This window comes from Mixophyes fleayi, chromosome 5 (assembly GCF_038048845.1).
Source record: "Mixophyes fleayi isolate aMixFle1 chromosome 5, aMixFle1.hap1, whole genome shotgun sequence".
Taxonomy (NCBI): domain Eukaryota; kingdom Metazoa; phylum Chordata; class Amphibia; order Anura; family Limnodynastidae; genus Mixophyes; species Mixophyes fleayi.
Window position 1 is genome coordinate 176,631,137 of NC_134406.1, and position 13,555 is coordinate 176,644,691.

The window sequence follows — 13,555 nt, forward strand, 5'->3', positions numbered from 1 at the left end:
AGTTTTACGGGTTTGTGAACAAACAGTACTGTTTGGGGGTTTCAAATGTTTTGTTTTCATGTTGTGAATCTTGTGAAGATTTTTTTATATGTGAATATTTTTGTTTTTGGAGGTGCTGTTGCTACACGTGTTATGGCAAATATACAAATATGATATCAAAGTACTCAGAGTCCAGTATAATAAAATCATACTTGTCGACTTTGAGTTATGAAAAGAAAAGGTGTGCACAACACCATTCACATCATGAAATGGGTAGGTCAAGGCCAATTGTGTAAACTGAGGTGGCAGGGTTGATGACATCATTTGCGTCATCTTGATACCAACCTTCTAATGAGGTAAGCGGCCTTGCAGAGGAATTGTCTGGAGTCCCTAATAGTCCCTAATCTGGGAGTCTCCTCCAGAATTTCTGGAACACTAGGCAACTGTGAGTAACACATATTGAATTTAAAATTATAATATACAAGGAGTTCGCACATTTCTAATCCTATATCCACAAAGGCATTCCTGCCCGACAATGGGTTACACCAGGCAGGCAATACAAATAATACCTAATAACTGTAATTACTACAAAAGCAATTAAAAGCTGTGGTATAAACATGTCTGTATTTAAAGTTGGCTCTGCTCCACACATTGTGAGTAAATCCAACCTCAAGTGTCAGGTTACAATCTCCTTGAAAGCTGTGTTTTTATTTTATTAAACGTTAGAATTATTTTAAAATTATGGCATAGCTGTTTTGCTTCTTTCCTTATTTCTTTTGTATAATTTTTAGAAACATATTTGTATTATGCCTCATTGTTTTGATTTCTGTTGTTTTCATTTGTTTGCTTCACCTTTTTTACATCAACATGAGCAAGTCTTAGATTTCTTTTGTGAGAGGGAATGGATTACCGAGAAGAGAAAAGATAATAAACTAATGCATTTGGGCTGCATATTGCTTGAACTGAAGGATTCATGATCGAATTTAAGAAACAAGCACATGATAATCCAACAGGGAACAATATTATCATTATTTATAAAGGATATTAGCACAATTGGCAAAAATTACAGTACGACATGAATACAAAGTGGTATACCTATACAAATGGTAGTACAGAAGTAGCATGATGTTCTTTCAAAAGCAGCCACGTCAGTCTTAGTTCATAGATCTGGCATGGTCATATATAGTAGAGATGTGCATGACCCTTGTGTTTCGGTTTCAAAACTGGTGTTGGTTCTAAAACCCAATTTCGTTTTTTCGTCTTTGCTACCGGTTGTGTTAAACAAATGCAAAATATTTTTGAGTTTGAATCTGAATTTAATTGAAAATTGTAAAAAAATAAGTAAAATAAAGTCATTTTGAGCTGTTTTTGCCCCTATATTGTTATTTATAGCATTAACATTCATTTACAGTATATCTTATCATGATCCATTCACAACGGTTCCAATTTTCACCAATGTTGTTCAAAGTCTGCAGCGTGCTGTCTTAATGAAGCAATAATTTAATTACAGCCACATACCCTGGCTGTCTGTCACTAGGCGGGACGCAGCGGCAGTGTGAGGTACCCCGGTTGCCCTGGCGTCAGAGCGCATACTGTCTCTGGCAGTCCCCTTCATCCAGGGGTTGGAAGAAGATTAGCCCGGGGCAATGATTTTTCTGCCTCCCCCCCCCCCCCCCTCACGCACATAAAATGTTTACGAGTCCGCTAGTTTAATTCAGAAGGGCAGCATTTTACAGGACAGATCATATAATGTTGCTATTAAATTGATCTTATGCTCTCTCTCGGTCTGTGTGTGTCTATGTTAGGGAATTTGGACCGCAAGCTCCAATGGGCCAGGGACTGATTTGAGTGAGTTCTCTGTACAGTGCTGCAGAATTAGTGGCGCTATATAAATAGCTCATGATGATGACATAAGGAAAACAAGGTAGTAAAAAGCCCTGCTCTTGGCTACTGATGAATGCTCTGGCAATATATTGTATGCCTAATCTTTGAATTTTTGTAGTATGGGTGCAGGACACCTATGTCTATTTACTTTCTAAAGTTTCTAACTCTATTTATTCATACCACTGTCCATCCCATGACCTCTGGCTGCTAATTTAATTACAGCCATCCGCCCAGGCTGCCTGTCACTAGCTGGTATGTAGCGGAAGTATGAGGCGTCAAGGTTGCACTGGCATCAGAGTGAGTACACCCCTTATTGGGGACTGCCTCTTCTCGGGCAGTCCCCGTTACCCCTGGGTTGGACAAAGCTTACCCTGGGACAATGATTTTTCCGCCCTTAATCCCACGCAAATGTTTGAGTCCCCCGGTTTGATTCAGAAGCGCTTCGTTATGGCACAGATGTACCACATTCTAAGTACAATGCCATCTTTACTTGCACCATTTAGCATTGTGCCCTCTCATCATCTTTTAAATGTCTACTAATGACGCTGTCCGTAGTTGTCCACTGTTGTCTTAATGTAGGATTTTGAAATCTGCCACAGGTGCATTTGCTTTCTCCAATTCAATTCTAAAAATAATTAACCACACTTTATGGTTTTCTAACTCCATCACATAGAAAAATCATTGTCCATCATATCTCCATCTATATATGTATTCTTTGCCAGGTGCAAAATCCTGTCCCGTTAATTTCTCTGAATGTGGACTTTCTATTGCATTGTCAAAACATGTTTTGGGCATTAAAATTTGCATTTGTTTGTAGGTTCTGCCATGGTACAACTTGATGTGCCTGTAGGGAAAGAGAAGTGGAAGGGGTGCTGGAGATAAATAGAGAAGGGATATGCAGAGAACACCGATACAGACAATATACATTTTGTTGCTGATGCTGCAGCAAATGATTAGAGCTCTTGCAGTTTAAATGTTATAGCTCTTTTGCTTTATCTCTTTATAGCTCTAATGGTATGTATATTGCGTGTAGGGTGGTGATGCAGCTAAGAGTTTATAGCTTAATATTTACAGCTCTGTGATTATAGCTCTGATTATTTGTTCAGTGATTATAGCTCTGTGATTATAGCCCGGTGGTATGTGTCCAGTGGTTAATAGCTTTGTGGTTTGTTGCTGCAAGGGTATAGCTCAATGATTAGGAGTTTAGTGCTTTAGCTCTTAAATAGTGTAAGTATGTGTAAATGGTGATGTGTTTGGTGTCTATGGGATAGTATATAGTTGTGTGTGTAAGCTGTTTGATGTCAATGTATGTGGAATTTTTTTGGATTCTGCTGCTAACAGTCTCACAGCACAGTTTTTTTCTCAAATACTATATTATTTGAGAACTATTAGTTAGTTCAGAATGATATCTATCTCACTCATTTTGTATATACTGTCTAGTACTAATAAATGTAATGCAATGCATTAACAACAACCAGTAACCACTTGTCTGTGTAAAGTGTATTTAAGACTGTAGTTAAAAGTAAATGATCGACAAACTATTGTAGCTCACTATTTTCTACAGAACTGCTGTACAATAATGACAGGATTCTGCTGATTCCTTAATGCTTTCCTATATCCCTGGTTCATCCTGAATGCTATTTTATGAGCAGAGTGTAACAGTTAACCTCCTCCTACTCGTTGTCTGTTCTAACTATACATAGACATAAACTATATATACATAGCGCACGTTTTGCAAAAAAAAATTGCCGTAAATGACGTTTTGCCTCATTTGGTTTCATTCGTATCCAGAATGTCAGATTACGTCAAATATATATATTTCTTTATGTCAGTTTGTTAATGTGTTTTGTTTTTGTTTTGCTCTTTTTACTACAATGTATACCTTTTATTATTATTATTACCATTTATTTATATAGCGCTACTAATTCTGCAGCACTGTACAGAGAACTTATTCACATCAGTCCCTGTTCCATTGGGGCTTACAGTCTAAATTCCCTAACACACAGACACAGACTGACACACACAGACTATGGTCAATTTGTTTGCAGCCAATTAACCTACCAGTATGTTTTTGGAGTGTGGGAGGAAACCGGAGCACCCGGAGGAAACCCATGCAAACACAGGGAGAACATACAAACTCCATACAGATAAGGCCATGGTCGGGAATCAAACTCATGACCCCAGTGCTGTGAGGCAGAAGTGCTAACCACTAGCCCACCATGCATGCCTTATAAGTGAATGTACCCCGACAATAAATGAATACGGATGTAAGTTTTCACCTCAGAATTCCATGATCTGTATAAAACTTCACGCCTCCTTGAATTCAAGTATTTTTCTAATTAACATAATGCAATACATAATCTCATAATCTCATATAAAAATATACATATTAATGGAATAGGTGTATTTATAGCTGCAAAAGACAGTTTTATCTTTATCATGTTGTAATATATATCACTTCGTGAATACCTACTCACCTCCTCTTTCAGACTCTGCCTGTCAGCGAACCCTTAGGTATGCTGCTATTGAGGTAGGTCTATGTCAGAACTGTCAGTCACACTCTGATTCAACACTGTCTGTTCAAAGAGCAGACAGCTTGTTTGTTTATGGCTATTTTGTTAATGACATCTTTAAGGCACCCCCTCCTGTGAGATGTAACAGTATGAGAAGTCACTGAGGAGTCCATGAGCTGTATAAAAAGCCTTCAGACTAGTCAAATTCCTGTCTGACTTCTCATATATACATACAGGTGTGTGTCTGTATTTCTAAACGTATGAGGACCATAAAATGAATCCACGCACATTTAAAGACTTTTTGAAAGTAAGGACTAGAAACCCAGTCCTCATAAGTCTGCAATGTGTATTGAGTTTGCAATGTGTATTAGAGAATGAAGAATACTACAAACTGCCAGAAAACACTTTACAGCAGACAAAAATCAGCAAATTGCACACAATCGATTGACACTGAAGAAAATCTCTCAAAGAGCTGGATGTTCCTACAGAACATTTCTTTCCTTGGTTGTAGGTGTTACCATACTTGTCATACAATTAAAGTGTAATATAATTAGACAAAGACATTGTGTAGAAATGACCTGTATTTATTTATCTCTTTAAGTTGAGTTACTGCCTAATGAAGAAGACTTAGCTATAAATGTTAAAAGCAGCACAGCTACTTCCACAGTTAAGGAAGAACATACACCTGTTTTAAGTGAGCCCTGCACAAGTGAAAAAGCAGTGGCAAGGGGAAGTTTTGTGGCTCAAAGTTTTGCAAAGTGCCTTAGCCCTGTTGTATGTTAAGATCACAACCTATTAGAGAGGGTTCATTGGCATTATTGTATTTTAAGCCAAAATACTAACTTCACTCCTACGCTATAATTAACCTCAATAACATTCATTTTCACTCATTTCCAGTCTATTCTGAACACCTCACACCTCACAATATTGTTTTTAGGCCAAAAGGTTGCACCGAGGTATCTGGATGACTAAGCTAAGCGACACAAGTGGGCGGCACAAACATGTGGCCCATCTAGGAGTGGCACTGCAGTGGCAGACAGGATGGCAGTTTGAAAAATTAGGCCCCAAAGAGCATATAATGGCAAAAAAAGAGGTGCAAGATGGAATTGTCCTTGGGCCCTCCCACCCACCCCAATGTTGGGGAAATAGGACATGTGGACCCCCACGAGCTGGCAAAGAGAAAAAAGAGGTGCAAGATGGAATTGTCTTTGGGATTATGTTGCGGAAAAAGGACATGCGCACTTTAACAAACCAATCATTTCAGCGACAGGGCCTACCAAACTACTGTGGCTGAAATGATTGGTTTGTTTGGGCCCTCACACAAAAAAAGCAATTCATCTCTCCCTGTACAAAGTAAACTGGCTCTACTGAGGCAAGATGTCGTCCTCATCCTCATCCTCTGATTCCTCGCCCCCTTCAGTGTGTACTTCCTCACACATTATCAATTCGTCCCCGCTGGACTCCACAATCACAGGTCCCTCTGTAGTCTCTGAAGGCCATTGCTGGTCTTCATTGAAGAGTTGATAATTCATTTTGATGAACATCATCTTCTCCACATTTTGCAGAAGCAACCTCCTTCGCCGCTCACTGACTAGGTTCCCCGCTGCACTAAAAACTCTTTCGGAGTACACACTGGAGGGGGGACAACTCAGGTAAAATAGAGCCAGTTTGTACAGGGGGTTCCAAACTGCCTTTTTTTCCTGCCAGTACAAGTAAGGACTGTCTGACATGTCTACTTGGATGCTGTCACCAAAGTAATCCTCCACCATTTTTTAAATGGTGACAGCATCCAATGCAGCGACAATAGACATGTCAGCAATCGTTGGCAGGTCCTTCAGTCCGGACCAGATGTTCAAATTCGCTCCTGCCTGCTCTGCATCCCCGCCAGCGGGTCATTTAGGAAATCTCAGCTGTTTCCTCGCAGCCACAGGTGTGGAAGAAAATGAAAGAGGAACTGTTGCCATGTCACGGTCCTCTTCAGATGACAATCTCCTGACCAGCAGGTCTTTGCACCGCTGTAGACTTGTGTCCGCCAGAAACAGAGACACAACATACGCTTTAAACCGAGGATCGAGCACGGTGGCCAGAATGTATTCCTCTGACTTTAAAAGACTGACCACCCTTGGATCCTGGCAAAGCGTACAAAGGGCTTCATCCACAAGAGCTACATGCTTTGTGGAATCGCAATGCTTTACCAGCTCCTCCCTCACTTTCTCCAGCTGCTTCTGCAACAGCCTGATCAGGTGAATCAACTGACACAAGCTGGCAGTGTCGGAACTGACTTCTCGTGTGGCAAGTTCAAACGGCTGGAGAACCTTGCACAACACGGAAATCAGTCTCCACTGCGCTTGACTCAGGTGCATCCCCACTCCTTTGCCTATGTCGTAGGTGGCTGTGTAGGCTTGAATGGCCTTTTGCTGCTAACCACATCAGCATCCTCCTCGTCAACTTCCTCCTCAGCGCCAGCTACATCAATATCCTCCTCCTGGTGTACAACATTGACACCTTCATTATCAAAATCTGGAACAGCACTGTGAGTGATCCTTCCAGCATATGCAGAGGGCGTGCTGCAAATGGTGGAAGGAGCCACCTCTTCCCGTACAGTGATGGGAAGGTCAGGCATCGCAACCACCAACACCCTTGGACTCTCCTTGGGGATTTGTGATGCCATCTCTTTAGAAGGCAGAGTTGTTTGCTGTGTTTTTGATGACAGCTTAACTCTCTTAAATTTTCTAGAGGGGGGGAGGAGGAAGGCTTAGATCTTTGTGTGAAGCTGAAGCACTAGTCATGAACACGGGCCAGGGCCTAGTCGTTCCTTGCCACTCCGTGTCGTAAATGGCATATTGGCAAGTTTACGTTTCTCCTCAGATGATTTTAATTTCTTTTTTTTGATCATTTTAGTGAACTTTGGCTTTTTGGATTTTACATGCCCTCTACTATGATATTGGGCATTGGCCTTGGCAGACGACGTTGATGGCATTTCATTGTCTATGTCATGACTAGTGGCAGCAGCTTCAGCATTAGGAGGAAGTGGTTCTTGATCTTTCCCTACTTTATCCTCCAAATTTTTGTCCTCCATTATATGCATCACAAGAGAGCATACCCCTAAACCACACACACTCGGCAAAGCCTTTAAAAATTATATGCGGCACAGGAGAGTACCACTGGACTGGAGTTATACGGCTGTACCACTGGACTTATACGGCAGGATCAGTGGACTTATACAGCAGTACCACTGGACTTATAAGACAGGATCAGTCGACTTATACGGCAGTATCACTGGACTTATACGGCAGTACCACTGGACTGGACTTAAGCAGCACAGGACAGAACCACTGGACTTATGCAGTACAGGACACCAGCACTGGACTTTTGCAGCACAGGACAGCACCACTGGATTTAAATGGCTGTACCACTGGACTGGACACAGGACAGCACCACTGGACTGGACTTATATGGCAGTGCCACTGGACTGGACTTAAGCAGCACAGGACAACACAGGACAGCACCACTGGAATTATGGCAGCACCACCACTGGACTGAGCAGGACAGAGCACAGGACAGTACCACTGGACTGAGCAGGACAGCACCACTGGACTGAGCAGGACAGAGCACAGGACAGCACCACTGGACTGAGCAGGACAGAGCACCGGACAGCACCACTGGACTGAGCAGGACAGAGGACACCACGACACACCCTTCCTCTTCCCTCTCCAATGCCCGAGTGAAGATGGTGGCGGGAAGTGGGGAATAATATGAATCCGGATCTCGCGAGATTTGACGGCGGGATGATGACGTTTTGCCTCGTTCTGAGTTTTGTGTCGGGCGGGAATCCCCGAACAGTGCTCGGATCCGGGCTCGGATCGGCACTGTTCGGGGGTGTTCGGATTTCAAAAATCCGAACCCGCTCATCCCTAATTAAAACGTCAAATGTTCTGAAACGGAAAAAGGAGTTTTCACCCAACACAAGCTAAATGCATATAAAAGCAAAAATATGTATGGTCTCACTTGGTACAATGATTTTAGTTTTGCATATGATTAAATGTTGTATAGGCACAATGCCATATAGAGAAATGAAAAAAAGAAGCAACTACAAATCATTTTTTTATGTTGCTCAATAAGCTGGAAACTGATGCACATTGCTTGAAAAAACAGTAGATGGCGATGTATCATTTCACATAGTGAGTTCACTGAGCAATACATTTGTCTAATTGTGAGGTTAGACGGGTCAACTGTGTTTTTCTTTTACCTGTAATTTGTATGATATGTCAGAGCTGTTATGAGCTATTCAGTTTGACAGTTGTATCATAATTATGTGAATAGTCTAAACAGCCTTGCAAAATAATCCATTAACATTCTGTTTTGTTTCCAGTTATTAATTGTTTCACTACAATAATACTGACACCCGTGAACAATTTTGGGACATACTTTGCCATATGCATTTTTGTCAGTGTCTCTCTCTGACAAAATACTGCAAAAGACATCACAATTTTTCAAATGGAAATATCTCATTCATCATTTGTGCTATGCACTGATTATATGTGAACAAGCAGCTAAATGAGGTTAGCTGGGTTGTTAAGCTCTGACCCTGGTTCATGCTGTCTTCCATCTTGATGGTAATATTTTAAAAAGGTTTCGGAGATATTTTGAAGTCAATAAAAAGATTAGGAAGGTGCTATACTTATCAGTAACTTTCTCAGTTAGAGCCAGTTAGGGCTGGTATATGGTGGTATGCCATACCGCCACTTCTCTTACTGCCTCCATTGTAAAACTATCAAATTCCATTCACTTGCATTTTTCATACCTCCACCTCTAAATTTACTCTTAGACCACTTCTTAGGACAGAAATACTTTGTCACATTTGGCAGCCTTTCCAACATGAGCTTAGCTCATTTGTGGCATGCGGACCACAGTTGGAGTAAGCAGTACACTATCTCAGCTCTTTGCCCAAGCTCCCACTTTTCCTTACTCTCACAAATATAAAGCTTTGGATATTTCTGAATAATCATCATCATCTATTTATTTATATAGCGCCACTAATTCTGCAGTGCTGTTCAGAGAATTCATTCACATCAGTAACTACCGCATTGGAGTTTACAATCTAAATCTAACTTACACATACACAGACCAAGGGGCAATTTATTAGCAGCCAATTAACCTAACAGTATGTTTTTGGAGTTTGGGAGTGTTGGAGGAAAACAGAGCACCCGGAGGAAACCCACGCAAACACAGGGAGAACATACAAACTCCGCACAGATATGGCCATGGTCGGAAATTGAACTCATGACCCCAGTGCTGTGTGGCAGAAGTGCTACCCACCCTGCCACCGTGCTGCAAACATCACAGCAGTGCTGAGGATCGACTTCATACTGAAAAACAAGGCTGTTTTAGAGACTACTGAACTGCCATCTCTGTTCAGTTGTGGGACCCAGGGCCGCCGAGAGGGGGGGGGAGCGGGTACATTTTTTTAATTTTTTTTTTTATTTTTTTTTATCTTGCTTTTTTCTATGTATTTTTTTTTTTCTCCGCGGCGGGCGAGGGGGGGGGGGGGGGTGTCGGGTCGGTTCGGGTCGGTTCGGGTCGGTTCGTTGGTGGGGGGAGCTGGAACACTAAAACAAAACAAGAAAAAACCAAAAACTAACGTTACCGCGGCGCCGCGTCCCTCCTCTCCTCTTCTTCATTCACACTGACTGCCGGGCATGACGTCATCAAGTCACGCCCGTCAGTCAGTGAGGAGCGGCGGACAAGACACAGCTAGAAGAAAGAAGACAAGACAGAAGAGAAGAAGAGAAAAAGAAAGAAGCTGACAGGAGGTAAGTAAAGAAACGGAGAGGCAAGGGGAGGAAAGGGACAGTGCTATAAAGAAGGGGGAGTAAAACAACGGGGGAGAGAGGCTGAGAATAAATAAAAAAGTAGAGAGAAACAATAAATAAAAAAGGGGAGAGAAACAATAAATAAAAAAGGGGAGAGAAACAGAATAGTTAAAAAGGGGGAGAGAAACACAGAATAAATAAAAAGGGAGAGAAGCACAGAGTTAAAATAAAAAGGGGAGAGAAACAGAATAAATAAAAAAGGGGAGAGAAGCACAGAGTTAAAATTAAAAGGGGAGAGAAACAGAATAATTAAAAAAGGGGAGAGAAGCACAGAGTTAAAAAAAAAGGGGAGAGGCACATTTAATAGTGGGGATTATTAATTTAAGATGGGGTGGTTTGGGGGCTTTTGAATATGGGGGTGAGTTTAGGGAGAATGAGGTCTATTTATTAAATGTGACTATGAATTTATTAATGGCAGTGATGGTTGCGGGAAATAGGTATTGCTAGGCTGTTTGCAGGAAGGGAAATAGGTTTATTTATTAAATGTGAATACTATTATTTTAATGTTGGGGCTGGAGGAAGGCCTAATTATTAATCGTGGGTGCTATTGATTTAACGCAGCGTCGGGCTGTAATTTTCTAAATGTAGCCATTTTTCCCCCCAAATAGGTCCTTCAACATTCCAGGATCCAGACAAAGCCGCAACTAAAGAAACCAGCAGCTACAGGTGGTGAAAGGGAGAAGAACAGGTAGGAGAGAGCAGCAGAGTGTGTGAAATGTTGTGATTCTAGTAGGGACAATGGGAATTTTTGGTGAGTGTCGTGCCCAATGTAAGGTGCAGGCCAAGACTGAACTGTTTGTGTACACACTGCATTCTTTGTATACTACACTGTGGTGGTAGATGTCTTAAAAGTCAGGAGTGCTGGGACATATGTGACGCTCTGGTGAATTCAGGACCTAGTGATTTTGATGTGCTAGCCACGCCCCAACGGCGCATTTGCCAAGCCCCAAATGTATGACCACACACCCCAAAAAATTTGCACCACTGTGAGGCTAGCCACGTCCCAATGACGCATTGCCACGCCCCTGAATGTATGACCACACAAATTTTTTTTGGGGCTTACTCGACTATGAGGGGGGCCCCATGAATTTGTTGTACCCGGGCCCTGAATTCCTCTTGGCAGCCCTGGTGGGACCCACAGAGCTCTACTGTCATTGATGTTTCAACATCTGTTCAGCTGCCCTCTGAGCTCAACTGTCATTGCTGTTACCATCTCTGTTTGGCTGCTAGAGACTCTGCACCCAACTGTCAGCATCCTCCTGGACCTCATGGTCATGTCAGAGCTGCAGAAACTGTCTACTCCATTAACCCCAGCCAGGGGGCAGTAAAGTAACCTTCACCCCTTCTATTGCCCTGCACAATTTGGATCAATTGTTCCTTTCCAAATTCCCATTACCTCCCCTAGCTAATACACTTTCATTCACATCTCTCTATCATGTACCTACTCAATTTACAGTCTCTCCTATTTACTGTCACCATACTTCTCTCCAAACGCCTCTTCTTTCTCCATCATCATATTCCTGCCTCCCCGATTATGACTTTCCCTTTATTACTTCCCTACTCACTTGTCTGTACACATGAACTGTTTTGTCTCCTGCGCCCACCACATTAACTAGCCTATATAAACAGAAATAAACCTCATACCCACAAATCCTCCTCGCAGGTCCCCTTTCTCACCCTGCTCCTTCTCATGGCTGTTGGTGACATCTCACCTAAAACTGGGCCCAATACAATCCCCATTATCTGCTCACGCTCCTCGCTCCACCCCAAACCTTTCCACCCACCATGTACTTGCAATCCAGCCAACCTTATCCACATATCTCCATTGCCTTCTCTTCCCTTCTCCTGTGCACTATGGAACACCAGATCTGTTTGTAACAAACTTACATCCATCCATAATCTATTAATTTCTAGATGCCTCAACCTCCTTGCCATTACAGAAACTTGGCTCACCTCCTCTGACACTACATTCCCTGCAGTTCTCTTCTATGGGAGCAAAAGAACAAAGAATGATACATAAAGTTTTAGGTTCTACTGAACTACCATCTCTGTTTAGCTGTGGGTCCCACAGAGCTCAAATGTCATTGCTGCTTCATCATCTGTTCAGCTGCCCACTGAGCTCAATTGTGATTGCTGTTGCCATCTCTGTGTTGGCTGCTGGGCCCTCTGCACCCAACTGTCAGTATCCTGGACCTTGTCATGTCAGAGCTACAGAAATTGCCTACTCTATTAACCCCTGCCAGGGGGCGGTAAAACACCCTTCACCTCCCCATTGCCTGGCACCATTTGGATCAAATCTACCATCCTACTCTTTCATTACCTACACTAGTTAATACACAATCATCCACATCTCTCCATCATGCACCTACTTAATTTACACTGTCTCTTTCTCCTATCCACTATAACCACACTTTTCTCCAAATTCCTCTTCTCTCTCCATCATCCTATTTCTCCCTCTCCTATTATTTTTTCCCTTTCACTACTTCCCTCCTTACTAGTCTGCACACATGAACTTTATTGTTTCCTGCACCCACCACATTAACCAGCCTATATAAACAGAAATAAACCCACACTCCTCACTCCACCTCAAAACTTTCCTTTACTTTCAATCCCAACAACTTTATCCACCAATGTCCACTACCCTCTCTTCCCTTCCTTCTCCTGGACATATTGGAACACCAGATCTGTTGCAATAAACTTGCATCCATTCATTATGTATTCAATTCTAAATCCCTCAATCTGCTTGCCATTACAGAAACCTGGCTCATATCGTCTGACTCTACATTCACTGCAACCCTCTCCTATGGTGGACTTTCCCTCAGTCACACTCCCAGACCCTGAAACAGACAAGGTGTTGGAGTAGGCATTCTACTTTCTCCAAGCTGCTCCTAACAAGTCATGCCCTCTGAACCCTCACTTTCATCCTCTTCCTTTGAGGTCCACACTATCCGTCTATTTTATCCTCTCCTTCGTGTTCTTGTGATTTATCTCACCTTCGGTCCAGTTTACCAGTTCCTTGACAGCTTTGCAGCTTGGCTCAATTATTTTTTATCCATTGACCTGCCTACTCTCATACTAGGTGATTTCAAAGTTCCCATTGATAAGCCCACTGTCTCTTCTGCCACTAAACGTCTTTCACTTATTTCCTCCTTTGGCATCTCCCAGTGGACTCAACTCCCATCCACTGTGATGGACACTCCCTTGACCTTGTCTTCTCCCACTACTGCTCCATCTCTAATTTCTCCAACTTATTCCTCACACTCTCCAACCACAACCCCATTACCTTCAGCCTCATCTTACATCATG